This window comes from Ischnura elegans, chromosome X (genome assembly GCF_921293095.1).
Source record: "Ischnura elegans chromosome X, ioIscEleg1.1, whole genome shotgun sequence".
NCBI lineage: Eukaryota > Metazoa > Arthropoda > Insecta > Odonata > Coenagrionidae > Ischnura > Ischnura elegans.
In genome coordinates, this window is record NC_060259.1 from 72,644,300 (window position 1) to 72,661,919 (window position 17,620).

At 39.5% G+C, this 17,620-nt stretch overlaps 1 long non-coding RNA gene across 1 annotated transcript; it reads right to left on the reverse strand.

The window, feature by feature from the left end:
* Nucleotides 1–2,386: 2,386 nt before the first annotated feature.
* Nucleotides 2,387–17,581, reverse strand: LOC124171424. Its single transcript, XR_006867710.1, has 3 exons — nucleotides 17,485–17,581; nucleotides 16,778–16,882; nucleotides 2,387–3,607 (listed from the first exon to the last, which is right to left on the reverse strand). It is a non-coding gene; the product is annotated as an uncharacterized LOC124171424 (long non-coding RNA).
* Between the last annotated feature and the right edge of the window lie 39 nt (nucleotides 17,582–17,620).

A 17,620-nucleotide genomic window follows, 5' to 3' on the forward strand; every position in this document is an offset into this window, starting at 1 on the left:
GGACAATCCAAACAGACTTTTCGGATGAGAAAGTAAAAGAAAGGAGCTATTTCGCTCTCGTCCGACCGCACCTTGAATATGCAGCGAGCGTATGGGATCCGGTGCAGAACAGTGGCGGATACAGAAAAAACTCAAGGTGGGGGGGGTGCAACATATCTTGAGTTGTCTTTACTTTTATCGTAATAAAAGATTATCAAGTCACAGGCAAAGTACTATATGAAAATTTTATTTAAAGTGATTATAAACATGTAAAATACAATGCCATCTTATGATATAAAAATTTACATTTGTGGTTTTGCAATGTTCGGCAATACGGGCGGACCCGCAAGGGGGGGGCGCGCGCCCCCTGCGCCCCCCATCTGTATCCGCCACTGGTGCAGAAAGACTCAATCCGCGAACTGAATAAAATACAAAGGAAGGCTGCGCGTTTCGTCAAAAACTGCTACGGGGGCGTAGAGACAGTGTTACCCAGATGTTAGCGAATTAGGCTGGGATCCGCTGGCGACTCGGAGGCTGCACGCTAGGATTAGATTGCTTGAGCAATTGAGAATAGATATCTTTAAGAGCGACACAGAGAACATAATATTAGAGCAACACTATATTTCCAGGTCCGATAGAAGCGAGATGAGAGAGATGTTTTGCCGAAGGGATAGATATGGGAATTCCCTTTTCCCCTGAACTATAAAGGACTTTAATAAACGCCAGTCCCAACTTCGTTAGAGCACTTCATTTTTTTAGCTGTAAACGGCTGGTGTCCTAACACCCCCTGCCATACGCCTTTTAGGCGGCTTGCGGGGTATTATGTAGATGTGGATGAATCCACGCGAATGAACTTGATCTCTCTAAAATAGTGAGAGTGAAATAAAAGTGGCTCTCAACGTCTTCTGAAAGGCTGGAGTCCAAACAAAAATCTCGGTTGATGCAAGTTGAGGAAATAATCGAAAATAGTATCTAGATCACCCTGAAATTTGGCGTAAACATTCTGAATTTGAGTCCCATCAGTGAGTAAGATATCTAATTTGGGATGAGTGGAAATTTTCGCTCCCTTATTGCTTGACTCTTTAGTTAACTCGTATGCAACAGAAACCGTTGCATTAAACTGATCCCACTTGAATCGAAGAAGCTAAGAACTATGAAATATATGATACACATGATAATGTTATTCGTAACAAAGAAACTCGTCGTGTGAAAATAACAATAGTTGAAATATTGCAATGTTTCATTCAACTGATACGAAGAAGCTTTGACTGCGCGTCAAACTGTTCCCTCGTCAGAGTTACCCTTCTCTTTACTTCGCCGTTCCTCCCATATTAAATAACACGGACACGACATGTATAGGCAAAAAATTCATCATGATAAAAAGCTCCCGGGTTTCGGCACCAATAAATGTACCTAGTCGGGGCGTTTAGTGCCACTTTGAAAATATTAGATTAAAATGGAAGGCTAGCGTGTAGGTTCGAAGATTTTCGCGGCGTTGAACAGATGATCTATGCATTCTCTTCGGGTTTTCACCGCGTCCGTTGGGTTTTGGCGACAACAATTTCGCTGACATTGCAGTCAGCGTCTTCAGGTCGAAGGTGACTTTCCTATCCAAAGACGTATTACACTCTGACTCTCCTCCCCTTCACCGTAGACGGAAATGCATGGAGCACCTTCGACCTGAAGACGCTGACTGCAATGTCAGCGAAACTGTAGTCGCCAAAACGCAACGGACGCGTTGAAAACCCGAAGAGAATGCAGAGATCATGGAAGGCTAGCGTATACAAGCCAGGTAAAAAACAAAAGGAAACGGGAAGAAAAGTAGTGGGAAGAGCAAAAAACCTAACGGGAACAAGAGTGGACGAGGAATTGGGTGCTTACCTAGCTTCCGTTGCTACACCGGCACGCTCTCGCCCGAGGCCAGCGGCTGACTTTCCTAGCCAAAGACGAATTACACCCTGACTCACCTCTCCTTCAACTTAGATGGAAATGCACCGAGCAGACGAAAACTCTCGAGACATTCGAATGTCAAAATTACCAAAAGACGACCGGATAGCGCCCAAGGTTGGAGAGAGGGAATTTCAAAATAGGGAAGGTAAGGAAGTTAAAAGTGATTGGGTTATCACTCGTAATATTTACTTACCCCCCTAAGATTTTCCGTTGAAAAGTTGTAATGGGCAGAAAAGTAATTCTTAGGAGTCTCCCATTGGATAAATATTTTCAGGGAAATAGAGTTTTGGATTGTAATCATCACGACACAATTGGCACTTTTCCTTAATTTAATGATTTAGAAATGAATCAAATAAAGTTATACAAAGACATCAGATAAGATATTTTATTTTTTTTCTTTTGTTTACATAGCAGTTAATGTAGAATTCAATAAACTTATATTTCAGTCCATGTTTTGAAGTATTAAATGTTTCGTATGTAGTAATAAACATTTATTTATAAGGGAGTGTTTATTGTGAGTAAACAATTATTTTTATCAAGACATTGTCTGTGTTATCAACATATGCCATGAAAAATAAATTTACTTGCTTGTGATTTAGCAAATAAACGCTATTTAAATATTAAACACTTGTTTTTCTTCCCAAGCACTCACAACCATTGCATGACAATTACTCGCAATCACACTGTTCAACATTTAAATCGCCGATGCGACCTCGAACTTTTTCGATTTTATTTTCAGACAATGTTTTCGGACCAGAAAATTGAAACAATCGTTAGGGGTCAATGTCTACTCTTTGAATTCAGTATATTTCACCTTAAATGTTTGAATTATTTTTCTACGGTGATAAATCTGTAGGGAATTTTTTGTTTTTGGACTACAGGAATTAAGTCCGAAAAGAACTAATTCCATGAAGATTTCTTATGGTAGAAAATAAACTACAAGCGGATTAAATGCAACTGCTCGTTTTTCCTCCAACAACAAAGGACTTTAACCCAACGTTGCTTCTAAGCAACATCAAAAATGAATAAATTTTCAGGTCTATTTAGAAAAATATCTTTATTACGGATTATTTTGTGGTGTAAATTTTAATGACGAAATATTTTAGCTGCTACGATATCAATCCAAAAGTTTCAAGTTATCAAAGTTAAATATCTTGAAATTTGATTTCTTCCAGGAGCCGCTCTAGGTTAGAAGGGGGTTAATAATTCCTAGATGGGACTAGGTCTCTCCTTCACATGCCTATTGGGGCGACTTACTGGGTAGTATGTTGAATCTTAGATACTTAGATCTTAGAATCTACATACTCACTAAATACTTAGATCTTAGAATCTACACACTCACTAAATACTTATATCTTAGAATCTTAGATCGTAATACATTGTAGATGTAAATATAGAAGTAGATGAGCTGTTCCCTCAAGAAAGAGGTATAACTTGAAAGATTGGTAACTTTTCCATTGTTGGCTCCGTGTCTTCTTCGATGGGTATTACTCCATGCCGAGGACCTCAGGGCGCCTCTAACCCTTCGTGAGAAGAAGCCTCATCATGCACTCTGGAAGATCTCAAGTTGGCCAAGAGAAAGGCGAGACGACCAGATGAACGTGATCCACAGGTTCTCAGCATTGAATAGATTTTAGGAAAAGAATGTCGACCCCGGGCACAGTAGCACATCAAGGGCCTGCAGGCAAAATTAATAAGGAATTAGAAAAGAATAAAAGGCCGCACATTCAGCATCTAGGGTTACCATTTGCTAACCCAAAAATGGTTCAAATGAACCAACAAAAACAAAAAAATCACCATTTTCATAGATGGAGTACATGTGAATTTCCTTATGGATTGAATATTTACGAGCTTCTTTCATGAGTATGTTATTCATGATAATGAAGAAGATTCATAAAATCTTTACATATTTAACGAGGAAATTTAATTATAAACAACTGCTGCCATCAACCTATTCTTTTATTCTGATAGAACTCCATGAGTATAGTTCTATCAAAGAGTTAGAAGAACTACATAACGAAGTGTAAACTAGTAAGATAATTTTGTGTGAGAAAATGCTGCTTTGAATTGTATCGTGCAATTTTGTGCCTTCATTAAGAAATGATAAAATGGTATGAACATGATCTTTTTAAATAAATATAAATGCGGAAACAGGAAAAATAATCTTTTTAGTAGCCAATCACCCCTCTGATTCAGCTAAGTTTACTGCCGTTCACGCGGCAGACTCGAAATATTATATATTACTGCTATCCGCGGCTTTGGTACAGGTTTGAGGCTCTCAACTGAATGTGGCTATATGGAAGTCCTTTCTCCCTCAAATTGCCACCTTTAATGGGTCGCGATGGCCTTGTATCTATCACGATAACCCTCTGCAGTGGCTAGGGAGGGTTATAGACTCCCTTGGGTATCCAATTTACGATCTATAGATAGAATGGTAATTTTGTTCGCACACCTACTACTGCTGGGAGGTTACCCCCCAGACCCTCATCTAGCCCCCTTGTCCCTATCCTGGAAACGCCACTGAGCCTCGACGCAACTGCCATTTTAATTATGGAACCCGGATAGCGTGGTAATCTGCACAGTAGCCCGGAAAGTCATAGGACCGTAGTTCGATTCCCGGATTCCAGGAGAATTTTCTCTAGTGGGAATTTTATGAAAATATACACCTCGTATCCTATTCCGGCCGTCTTAAATTGGTGGGTTACCAGGAGGACGCGACCGACATCAAAATCATTTGCGCGATTAAGTGAGATATAAGAGTGGAGAAAAACCTGAGGCTCTTAAAGGCGCTAATCTCCTCTTATGGAAATATGAAATAAGGAATATCGTATTTACGTCCTCCACAGTTGACACTGAAATTTCCAAAATTCAGCACGAAAACAGGGAAATCTGAAAATGTCTCTCACAAGTATTGGACCTCGTGCCTTAGGGCTAGATATCGGGTATCTAAACCATCATAGTAACCAAATTTCTCCTGTTTCAGAATTTTCATTGCTCATTTCTATACACGGTGGCGCAGAAAAGTACAAGATTTTACAATAGCCGGAAGAAAGCTTTTAGAAGGGTTCTTTCAAAGTTTTATTCAATACCTTAGGAAAGGTGCACTTTCAACATATTTCATTTAATCATAGAAGTAAGGAAAACATTTATCAGAACTTATATTTTGTAATATGCTTCTCTACGGAAGTGAGGCATGGGCAATGACAGCAGCGGAGGTATCAAGGGTAGAGGCTTTAAAAATGTGGTGCGACAGATGAATGATGAGGTTAGAATGGAACGACCGATTAAGAAATGAGAAAGTATGCATAAGTATAAGAATAAAGAGAGCTTCATGAAAACCTTGATAAGAAGATGGAACAACCTCATAGGTACTGATGGGCACTGTGCGAGTGAGTCATGCCAAATGTGCGACTCAGCAGATAGGCTGTGAGGCGAGAGAGTCTTATCGGGTGAGTCGCGACTCCCTCCCCTCCGCAGACCGCACACGACTCCCTCCGCGCACACAATGCGTGTTTGAGTGTTGAAGGCCGTTTTACACGGGGCACGTACTTGCACAATCTGACGAGAATGCGTGAATGCGAGACGGCAAAATAGCCCCTGTTCTAATTTCGTCCATGCATTCGCGCAATTCCACGCCATTTTAGAAATTAATGCAGTTCTAACCTATTCCGTGCCCCCACGTAAAACGGCCTAGAGCGGTCGAAGTCGGCTCCATGCGCTCACGACTCCCTCAGCGCACAATGTGCGCGTTGGAGTCGTGTGCGGTGGAAGTCGGACTCCATGCGCACACGACTCCTTCCACAGACATTTTCCGTGTGAGGCTCATCGCACGTTTGGCGGGTCAACGGGAGCACATGGCACTTTTCGCGGATAGCTCACTGCTCACCTTTTCACGCCGCTTGAAAGATTCTCCTGATTTATTTTCTGGCTATTACTCTAAAGAATCTCACATGACCCTTACCGTAATTCTCTCTCCTGCATGTTTCATGCATCGTGAAAGAAAAATGGTGGAAGATGCTCATGTAAAAGTTTTCGGCAACAGCTAATTTATGCAAATAGTACGAGACAAAAATGAAAATTTGTTCCAACACAAACAACTAATATTTATCGATGAAATTTATTATGATTAGTTAGCATAGTCATGTGGTTTCGGGGAGAATATTTTGTTGAAACAGAATTTATTAAATTGCCGTCATCTCTAAGCACAGGAGATGGGATACATTTTCCGTCTTCTATGAAAGATATAACGTATCAGCAGAAATGGTTCCTCAGTTATATCACCTGTTAAACATTGTGACTAGGCAATACGTGATTGATATGAATATAATTTTTCAAATTGTGATCTAGGAAATGTTACATTTTAAATCTTCGTTCAGAAATCCCCCCTCACCACCTTCCCCTCTTCCCCTTTCTTCCACTCCCCTCTTCCCCCCTTCCCTCACCCCAGAAGCGCTTTGCTGAGTCGCACTATGTGAGCGGCTCTGAGGAATTTGCTATGACCGGTGAGGCAGGTCCACAAAAAGATTCGTTTATGCCATCACTACTCATAGGTCATATCTCGAGACATGATGGTCTGATAAAGAAAATTGTCGAAGGACAACTAGATAGCAAGAGCGGAAAAGGAAGACCTCGATAAAATGAGTGAAACACGTAAAAGAGAATGTGAAAGAGAAAAAAAAACATAGGTGCGAAAATGCAAGTGGACTGGAGGACTTAGAGGAGAGCTGGGTCAAATAAATCTTTGGATTTTTTTACTAGAGATCAAGGGGGTACCCAGGATCAAATCTAGGGGGGGCAAGCCATGGTTGTTCAAGTTGTAGGTAAGATTTAAGTATGGAAAAGGTGATTGAAATCAATATTTTAAGGTAACTGTAAAAGCTCTTGATTAGTTTTTAAAACTATTTATTTGAAAAAAATATTATTTTCCTTAAAGACATTGCGATTTTTGCTTCTACGGGGGGAGGGGCAGGTGGCCCCTCCTGCCCCTCGCTGGGTACGGCCATGCTAGAGATGATGCGCTAAACATTCTCCATAGAGTTACAAATTTTTTGGCATCATATTGTATCAAATACTTCAAGCAAGTTCTATTATTTCCACTCAAACATTTTAGTCAATCTATAGCAAAATTTCAATAATGCGGTGCAACGTGCCCGGAGGAATTACGACTATGCTTTCTTCGATGCCTTATGAGCAGGGAAGGATTATTTGGTTTAGTCATTCCGAATAAGAAACTGACACCATCCGATAAATCAGCACTTTAACACTGTCCGCGGGGTCGTTCACTCAGACCTATAATCGACATATATTAAATGGTTCGGTAAATGCAAAGAAAAAATTAGTTGCGACAAAACAGTCTTCCTCATTCAGCCATTCTCTCTATTAAGAAAAAGTGAACATTTACACCAATTTTTCATGAGTTTTTGACGTTACTAGGTTAATGGGTCATTTATTCGTTCGGTGAGAACTCGTTCAGGGAAGGAATCGCGAACAATAATGTAAAACAGCAAGGTCCACGTAAAAGGCCTAGAAGGAACTGAGAAGTAGAGACACACTCAGCAAGAGTTTGTGACGTCATCAACTTAGGGATAGGCATTGCATTTATCACAGCGAACAGGTGGAGACACAGGCGGCGGATGGAAAAAAATGGAAAAAATTGGTTTATCATTCAAATTTTATTGCAACTTAAATAAACCAGCCCATTATACGTCTATAGCGCTACCAGCATCAAATTCTAAATTGCCTGTTTTTTCGCCATAACTGGGCAAAATTTGAAGATTTAAGCAGGACTGAGGGCATTCAAAAAAACAAATGGCGTGCTAGCCACGTGCCTCTGCTTTTTGCTGGAAACGGCCGATTGCGTCAGGTCTTAACTCGGAAGTCTCTACACATTATAGTATTAAAATGTATTTTTTTATTTAGGTGATTATCTCCAAAACCCTATTTTGCAATATGCTCACGAAACATCGATGTAATAATAATGGGCAGTTAGCATTTAAAGTTAGACTTAAAATTTCTAGTGAAACTCATGGGTATGCGTAAAACCATGGCAGAAGTATCTGGAAGACTGCATGTTCTCTTTATAGTTTCATGAAATTCGCTTAATTCAAACTCATATTACTCATAACTTATATCATAACCGAGTAACAGGGGGATCGGGTTGACGCGATGGCCAGTGTTGGCTTCGCATTGCATTGGCCTGGGTTCGAAGCTCGGAGGAGGTAGAGATTTTTCAGAGGTGGCTGACCCGTATTTGAAAGCCGTACGGAAGGCACCTCAAGCGCATCACACCTTCCGTCTGATTAGACGTTAAGCCGTGGCCTTCTAGCTGCCGATCTTTAAGGCCGTTTTACACGGGGCACGGAATTGCGCAGGTTAGAGCTGCATTAATTTCTAAAATGGCGTGGAATTGCGCGAATGCATGAACTAAATTAGAACAGGGGCTATTTTTCCGTCTCGCATCCACGCATTCTCGCATGTTTTCCAGCAATTCGCCGCTTTACACGACGCAATTTCGATTGCGCCTTCGCACGTACGTCAGATAACGCAATTCCGTGTACCGTGTAAAACGGCCTTTATACGATAATGCCGATGCCGGGTTTCGCTCCACACTTCCTTACCTACCCTTCCCTCATATTGCAAAAGGCCCCAGCTGTCGATCGCCTATTCCAAATACTATAACACCCACCAAGAGAAAAGGAATTTTTCGTTTATTTAGGCAGTTTAATGGAGCACCTGGTATTCCCATTAGTATCCTTGGGTGTGGGTGAAGTTAAAACAATAAAGCAATAGGTATTGCATAGCCCTCAGGATACAGTTACCATGGCAACACGACGCGAAGTTTCCTAATCGGAGAGCGCCAGTTGAAAGACTATAAATTCCCCAAGGCCGTACTCTTTGGTGGGCAAGGTGGGAAGTTACAAGGCTGATGGGGGGGGGGGGGGTAATACACGGAAATCAAGCTAAAACTTTATGAAACAAAACAATCGCGCAGCTCACTCATTCACCTTGCAGATTTGCTCTAAAGAACAAATTTCCGTTAAAAAACGAGAGCCGCACCGGGGGATGATTTTGGGTTTTACATGTTCAGCATTGAAAGTGTTAAGCGTTTGGACACCCTTATAGAGACATCCTTGAAATGCGAAGTGGCCCCCATTTCTTGAATGTGTTTCACATGCTTGTGGCTTAGTCTGGGATGAGCTCTAACTTAATCCATTGACACTAACCATCGGGTATAATCTAGGGATGATCGGATACCTCGGATCCAAATATCCGCGGATATTGCCCTTCATCGGATGCATCGGATCCAAAGTCGCGGAAGACATCGGATCTGGATCCGAAATTTTAAATAGGAGCTTCAGTGAATGCAACGCCCCATAAGGGTGGAAAGATTTCCTATTCCCTCTTCGAATGCGCCGTCGCATGCGATTCTTGTCCTACGCCACTGGTCAGTAGTTTATCCAAAGATTTTTCCTATTTTCATTTCCAAACCCAAGCGTAACAGTTTAGGTTCTGAGCATGTAAAGATGTTTAAAAAAACAACTTGAAAGCCTATAAAAATTATTTTTATCTTATAAAAATATTAAAATGTGTATGAATATCTATAAAGCATTCCTTCGATTGTACGTACCCAGAGTAAACTTGAATAATAACTTCGTTTAATTGCAGGAATTGTTGGAAAATGCGTTTGGATTCGAAAATATCCGATCCGAAATATCCGGCTCCGAAATCAAGGATCCGATCCGATTCCGGATCCGAAAAAAATCCTGGATCCGTCCATCCGTAGCATAATTCCTGGGTGAGTATTATACATCAATAAATTTTGAAACTATGCATTTTGATTCTGACATTTCAGTCTGAATTAAAACATAAAGCAATGAAAGGGCTGAAACACGATTTATTAAAATTAAAATCAATTAGCGTAAATGCTTTTCAGGGCGTAGGAAAACACCAAAAATATTTTTCAAAATATTAGCATGCTTAATGCTCGTATTAGACTCAAATATCTCCATTAAAAATGAAGAACCGTGAAATTCCGAATTATTCAATAGAATATTAATAGTATCTCAGCGAAACAAATAGCTGAAATGGCAAAAGTTGCTCCAGCCGTCGTTATTGTGTTAACGTACTCCTGAGCTTGAAAAAGCTTTGGGTGTGTAATGGAAAAGAAATCATTGAAAATGAGTGCCAATAGTAACAATTTGCATGAGTGATAATTCAAGGAAACAGAATAATTTGTAGTACTTATCGTTTGTAATAATTGAAAAAATATAGCTGTAATATAGAGAAACAAAAAAGGTGTGCCAACATTAGAAACATGGCAGGGGCAAACACGAACCCCAATCATTTTCACTTAATATTTTTACTCTTTTTAAACTACGTGCTGGCTTAAATTTAATTTTGCGGAAAAGTACCTTTTTACCAAATTTTATCCCTTCTGGGCCATTGTATCGGAACGTATGAAGCCATCACAAATTTGTTAGAACTGTAACATCTTACTATTCCTTGTCTTATAAATAAATTCTTGATATATTTATTTCTCTATGAGTACCATCATTTTCACCCAAATCACAACAATTGTCGTAAATTGAAGGAAGAGTAGTCTTACTACAAAAAATTAAACAAAAACTTACATTTGAGTAATACGAGTGGCCTACCCGAACCGTTGCAGACCAATGAGGGCATGGGAAACTTAAGCCTAGAAAGCACAGAGATAAGACAAACATACAAAGAGTGCTAAAAATTGCAATAATAAAAATTCGTTAAAACTAAGGGGTAAAAATGACAATTGCCACCAGTTTTGGTGTGCGGAAATGTCTGTATTTCTTGCGTTAATTTGGTGAACAACACCAAATTTGGCGATTCGGAATGTTATTGTCCAAGTCCATTGCCATGAAGTAGTGGATTCGGTCGTTCCTTCCCTCGCAGGAGATGATTATGGGCTGGACACCCCAACTGTGCCAAGTCTGTTTACGCTACATAATTACGTAAACAGCATTGGATCAGTTTAGAGTGCCGCAGCTCTCCCTCTGTTGACCCCAGCTGGTTCTTGAACTTGCTTTCGGGTCCATCTCGGTACGTGGCTGCCAAGATCGCATCGATCTTCTTAGGTGCCCTCTTGCACAGACCGAGATGTGCCACGAAATTGAATGCATTGGCATAAAACGCCACCTTTACCAAAAACAGGGGCGTAGCTAGGGGGGTCCGGACCCCCCCCCCCCCGAAATATAAAAGCACAATTATTTTTCTTAATAAAAGATAACAAATTATTGAAAAATCATGAATTTACATAGTATTTTTTTAACAAACGAAGTTTTTTCGATTGTGAAAAGTGTTAAAATTAGTTAAAAACCCATTACTTAGTGCCGTAGTTTTCAAAAAATTTTCCCCTGGTTTTGGACCCCCGAACGAAATTCCTGGCAACGCCACTGACCAAAGCTCTTTACTTCCCATCAATAAGTACCCAGAATTGGTTCAGGATCGAGCTCCTGGGTCCAGCCCATTTGCATGTATTCATTTGTAAACATGAGTGCATATGGCTTGCTGCAACTACGGCTGTCTATCGGCAATACACCTGGATAGAAGGCTGAATCAAAAAATGTCTTTTTCTCTAAGAAATCTTGAATTTTCTCTTCAAAGAGACGCAAAGATTCAGCGTCATGTGGATTAGTATCATCATGATGTTCAATAAAATTGCATATAATGGCACATAACGCCATCTTCACAAAATCTGAATACTTTCCATGCAAAACTGATACAGGACGGAGATCCTTCGTCCAGCAGATTCATATTTATTCATCTGTAGACGTGAATCTGAATGAGAGGTTGTTTTTTAATTTTGTTGAATTTTCTCTTCGAATATATGATATTAGCATACATTTTTTCATTCATATCATGCCCTGGGACCGATGTAAATGACAAATGCAAGCCAAAACGTCAAACTCAAAGGGCGAATCCAATGAATGTGGGTGTAGGAGCAGCTTCATTTTCTGATGCATCCTCCGACAACGACGGCATCATGCAGCAAGGTAGACTGAATGGGCAAGGATCACCACCCATACCAATGCTGTTGACTATTCAACATCAAGTCACCAGAATTGGTACAGGATAGAGTTCAATGCCATACTTATTTAGAGTTCAAGTAGGTTAGAACCATGCAAGTTGCTTCATCTTGAAATACTGCCGCTGCGTCCGTGTTGTGATAATGTGCAAACGTGGGAAGCTCTAAATGTCCTTCTTCCCACAGTATTCAGGGCCATTTTTAGGGTAAGCTAATACCATCTATCAGTTAATCAGTAATCTTATCTGCATTCAGATTGAATCCTGGGATCGTTATAGACAACCATTGAGCCTTAATAATAAAGAAGTCCGCTTCATACTGTCAAGTCGAGACAGAAGTAAGGTGGTAGTTTTGGTCTGAGGAATCCACTAATAAACTCGAAGATGAGCCACGAAGTTGACCGTTCTGGCACGAAACGCCAACTGTACCGGCATAACTAACTTTCCATCATCAAGTAAGCTGAGCCGGTTCAGTATGGCGTCACCGAGCACACGTTGGTTGGATTTCAGTTGCTGTAGAATCATGCACGTTACTTCAGCACGGGTTGTGCTGTGACCGTATCTCGATGGCATATCTAAACGGGAACCAGGATCCTGTCAATGCTCATCATTCCAATGCGCTCGCAGTGGTTCTTCAAATTTCCATACCAAATGCTAAGTACATCGTTTTATTGGCTTAAAAGGCCTGCTTACACGATACATTAACACGCACGGGTTAATGTCTAAATATATGAATGAGAGAATGAACGCCAAAATGCACCGTGTAACGACCCAACTTGTGCAAATGCATGAACAGAAAATAGAACATGTTCTAATTTGGTTCATGCATTCGTACCTGTTCCGTTCCGGTCCACAAAAATCATTCATGCAAACAGACATTAACTCGTACGTGTTAATGTATTGTGTAAACAGGCCTTAAAAGTTGGCTAATAATGAAATTCTGGCTGAAATGAAGCATGCATGTTTCCCAGCAAATAGATTCTTTACCAATAATATAACTAGCATCTATTCAAGTTTGTATTTTCTATACTGCAGCATAATGTTCATTCATGCGTAATTAAGTATTATTCTCGCACATAAACGAAGGATTTTTCTCGGCAAATGTAACGTAATATACCATTAAAGGTCTTACTCCGGATGCGAGCATGTCTAAACATTTTACCATATCTCAAGTATAGATATCGTATTTTTATGTACCATGTGCAACAATTTTTTTCTTTTTAGCGGCATCAAAAACGGGGTTCAAGACGTACACGAAAGAGTGAGGGTCAGCCGAATAACTTTGATTTTGAATGGTATTGACAGAGAATATACCGTACATGGGAAAATACAGTAATAAAATGTTACTTTCCAAGACACGGGAAAAATATTGACAAGGGTCAACACCACATACCGTAGGCATTTCAAAATAACAATTAAAGTTTTATCGATTAATACGCCATGAAAATAGACTGGTCGAGCGGGAGTAATGTATCCTCTTAAGCCTAAGTCCTGGATTTCTGGGGAGATGGGTCAGAATTGAAAAATAAAAAAGTCAACGATGATTTTCAGAATACTGATGGCACCGGGGTAGAAATTTTTCGAAAGGTAACTGTCTCAGAGATGTTTTCATTTCCTCTTGCAGCATGTACGTTTTGATGACAAGTAAACAAATGTATTAAAGTAAAGCTTTAGATTAACTTACTCTAATTAGGGAAGATTCTGAATTATTTGTACAAAACTACCAAAATTCTATTCTTTGAATGATTGCGTAATTATTGATGAAATGCAGGAAAAATTTAAAGGAAGGTGCAGTTTTGCCGGTATATCCCCACAAAACCGGGAAAATATTGGTTAAAGATATTTTTATGGGGAGACTGGAGGAGTTTCTACGCATCAAAATTAGAAATATATGCTAAAGCATCTGTATAGCCCATTTCAAGATATCAACTGTCCTTATGATGTAGGAAAAAGATTTATTCTGCCACTTCGAGGCAGTGGACGAAATTTCACTACTAATAATTAGCTTACTAGCTATGATCTATTTGCAGATATTATAAAAATTGGCAAGCATGTGGGCACAAAAAGGAAAAGCAAAAGGGAGCTATCTCCCTTCTTCACAGTTACACAAGGTCGGCAACAATTTACATCCCGTTTTGGTTTTCAGAAAGAGTGCACTTTGGTGCTATGCATACTCAAAGCAAGAAAAAAATGCTCTACTATTATCATCAATGCATTACGAATCTAATATTGATGAAGCAAAAGATAAATCCAAAAAAACCTGACATTGTTACTTTTTATAATGCCACGAAATCTGGAGTGGACGTTGTAGATAATTTATACGCGACATGCTTTGTTTCGAGAAACACTAATCACTGGGCAACGGTGGTATTATACACAATGCTCAATGGAGGAGCAATATATGCCTAGATAATTTATCCAGAGAATTACCCAAAAACTTCGTAAAAGAATATATTTTATAAGAAATCTGGCAAAAGAATTAGTGGCGGAACACCTAAAACAGATGTCTCAAATCACTTTTTTGCCAATAGAGGTGAAGAAAATAACACTAGAACACAGTTTAATAATTGATAGAAAGACTGAAGAGAATGCCTTTTGTAAGGGTAAGTGTATACGTTTCCGAAATGAGACTGAAGAAGGTGGAACGAAATAAAATTCCGCAGCCCGAAAGAGGTGTTACGGCTACGGCCAAAAAATCATAAAATGATAAAACATAAATGTAATAATTCAAAAAATTTCATTTTCTTGGAGCATTCGGAAAGTTTTGGTTGTAATTGTTCAAATAAAACATGTTGATATAATTTCGATGCAATAAAAATTGTTATAAGCGTAAAAATAAGCAGTATTTCGTCTTTTACTAGCACAGATATTTCCATCAATTTTATGCATAAATATTTTACCCATACAAGAAATGAATTATTTCATGATTGAATTTTTGAGTTTAAACCGTTTATTTCTACCTGTATACATTTGGACGAGAACTATATCCATCGATTTTATGAATAAATATTTTATCCATGCATGAAATTAATTATTATATGATTGAATTTTTGTAGTTAAAACATTCATTTCTACCTGCAAACATTTTCATAAACCATTGCTACATGGTGTCTGTGAGACGCCGCACGACAAATAGCGTTCCAAAATGTGACGCCACTGACGGAGGGTTAAAAAGGACAAATAACTGCGATTGCATTACCAATGGTGGCAGAAACGTACTACATCGATATTTATTGATATCAAGTTTCATTAAGACCAAAATAAAAAGCGAATCTTCGCCTTTCGTAGCTGAGTTACGAAAATTATTTTTGAATTGAAATAGAACAAGCCAAATGTTACAATTTTCTACACTTGTTTATTCTCCTATTATTCCATTCATTTTCGTAAAAAGTTTAATGTATCTTTGCAAACAAGTAATTTGAACTTTCTATTTAAAGTAAAGCGATAACGAGATCATAGTGACCGGCAGGTTTCCAATTAAATTTTACCCTTGAGCCTCGAGGCTGATTTATACGGTTCACAATAACTATAATTTATAACATATATTTATCTAGTCAGTATTTAAAATGGACCTCTAAGCAGAAGGCCAATATGGATATTGAGTGAAGAGGATACTATGTAAACGGTATCTAGGTTTGCAGAATCGAAACATGGGCTCCAAACGAGGAAGACAAAAGAAAGTTATGCATTTCAATGGAAAATCGTTCAGAATAGCAAAAATGGAAAAAGTCAACGATGACGAGATGATGAATGTCATGGAGATCGAAGAAGGATGAGGTGAAGCCCATGAAGAAAGAATATTACGATTGTTTGGAGACTTTTCTTCGAATGAGAGATGAAAGACTACCAAAATCTGTTATTAATTGGCTCGCGGAAGATAACAGGAAGTGAATAAAAGCCAGAAAATTATGGACGGAAAAAGTGAGGAGCGTCATGGATGGAAGAGTACTTAAATACAAAAGCTGTGTACGATAGGGACCGGTGGAGAAGGGGAACAGGGTTGAGAATTGAGAGGACTGATTATTCCTGGGTAATTGTTTGAAGTTGGTATTCATAACTTCTATTTTTTTATAAAGCCCTAACAAGTTCATATAACCTGTCCCCATAGATTTAGAGGATGAATATATCCCGATCAAGTGGCAGAATTTTTTCCGTTGTTCGTTGAAAATTAATAGCGTAATTATTATGTTGACGCCTTGAAATTTTCACGGCACATTGAGGTTGTCCTTTTACACATCTACTAGTACTTCAAAAATAAAAGGTTAATCTTCGAGGAAAAATTGAGGCAAATTGGTTCACACCGGAGAAACAACCAACTCACAAGGGTCTAAATTATACGCTCTGAAAATTCCAAGATGGTAGCGTAAGTAATAAATGAATTTAACGACACGAAAAACGATTGCCCGAGTAGTAATCCTATCGAGTGAGTAGTCCGTTAAACAAGCGGTTAAGATTTTCAGGAAAAATCTCTGTTGGGGAGGGGGGGGACTCTGAGAGAAAAACACAAATCCATAATAAATGGAAGCAATAATGAATAACTTTTAGAACCATTATTACTCACGTCGGCATAGCCCTTGCAGGTAATGGCCGTAGATTATTTTCACACAAATTGATATTGTCGCAGATAATTTGATATCTTTGATTTCGGATGAGATAAAGGGTACTTGTAACCTGATCATGAAAAAGGAGAAAGAGACCAGAGAAATCGGATTGTGCTTGAAAGCATGCACTTTAAAGAATTTAAAATTGCGATTTTGAACGGTTTAGAAGCGATAAATGACAATTCACTCACCGTGAACTCTGTTTCCGCACTTGTAGAGACTGGATGATGATGGTATTCCTGGTTCCTGGATTGGTAGTGTTCCCCTATTTCCAGGTGTACGACATTCCATGATAACTGGAAATAGATGGAACATTAGAAAAATTACAATGAATATTTAAACCCGAGTTAGGTGTGCCTAGGTGAGGATAGAGCTTCGTACAAACTTAAGTATTAGGTGCATGAATACAACTGAGTCAGAGTAGGGGGACCAGTCCATTTTGGAGTCTCCAAAATTTTTGTCTAAAATATGAATCCGGTAACGTTACGAACATTTTAATTGCTCCTCACTCTACGCACCCAAAACACTCATTTCAAGAAAAAGGCTCACTATCTCATTGATTCAACCGTTAGGTTGGTTTGGATGGGTGAGAGTAGAGCTCACCTCACACTAATATTCCTTGAGCACGTCTCAGTCACACTCCCGTCGATTGATGTGAGGCGAGCTCTACCCTCACCTATCCAAGCAACCTTCTGGTCCAATCAATGAGCATCGTGTGAGGAGACCTGCAAACGTGAAACGCGGAATATTGCGCAACAAGAAATGTATCTAAGAATCGTGAAAAACGTCGAAATTCTTAATGTTTGCTGCGCCCACCCCACTTTCATATATTTTCGCGTTTCAAGTCCGCAGGTCCCATCGCACGATGCACGTAGCGCGTCACTCCACACAGACTCACCGCGTCAACTTGGATCCTCAACCGCCTCTGTCCGCCGTCGGAATGATCGCTTCATCGGCAGATCCGATGTGAGGCGGAGGCCGCGGGATGAGGCTTGTCGTCCTGCTTCGGGCGATTCTGACGGGCGGGGAGGTGT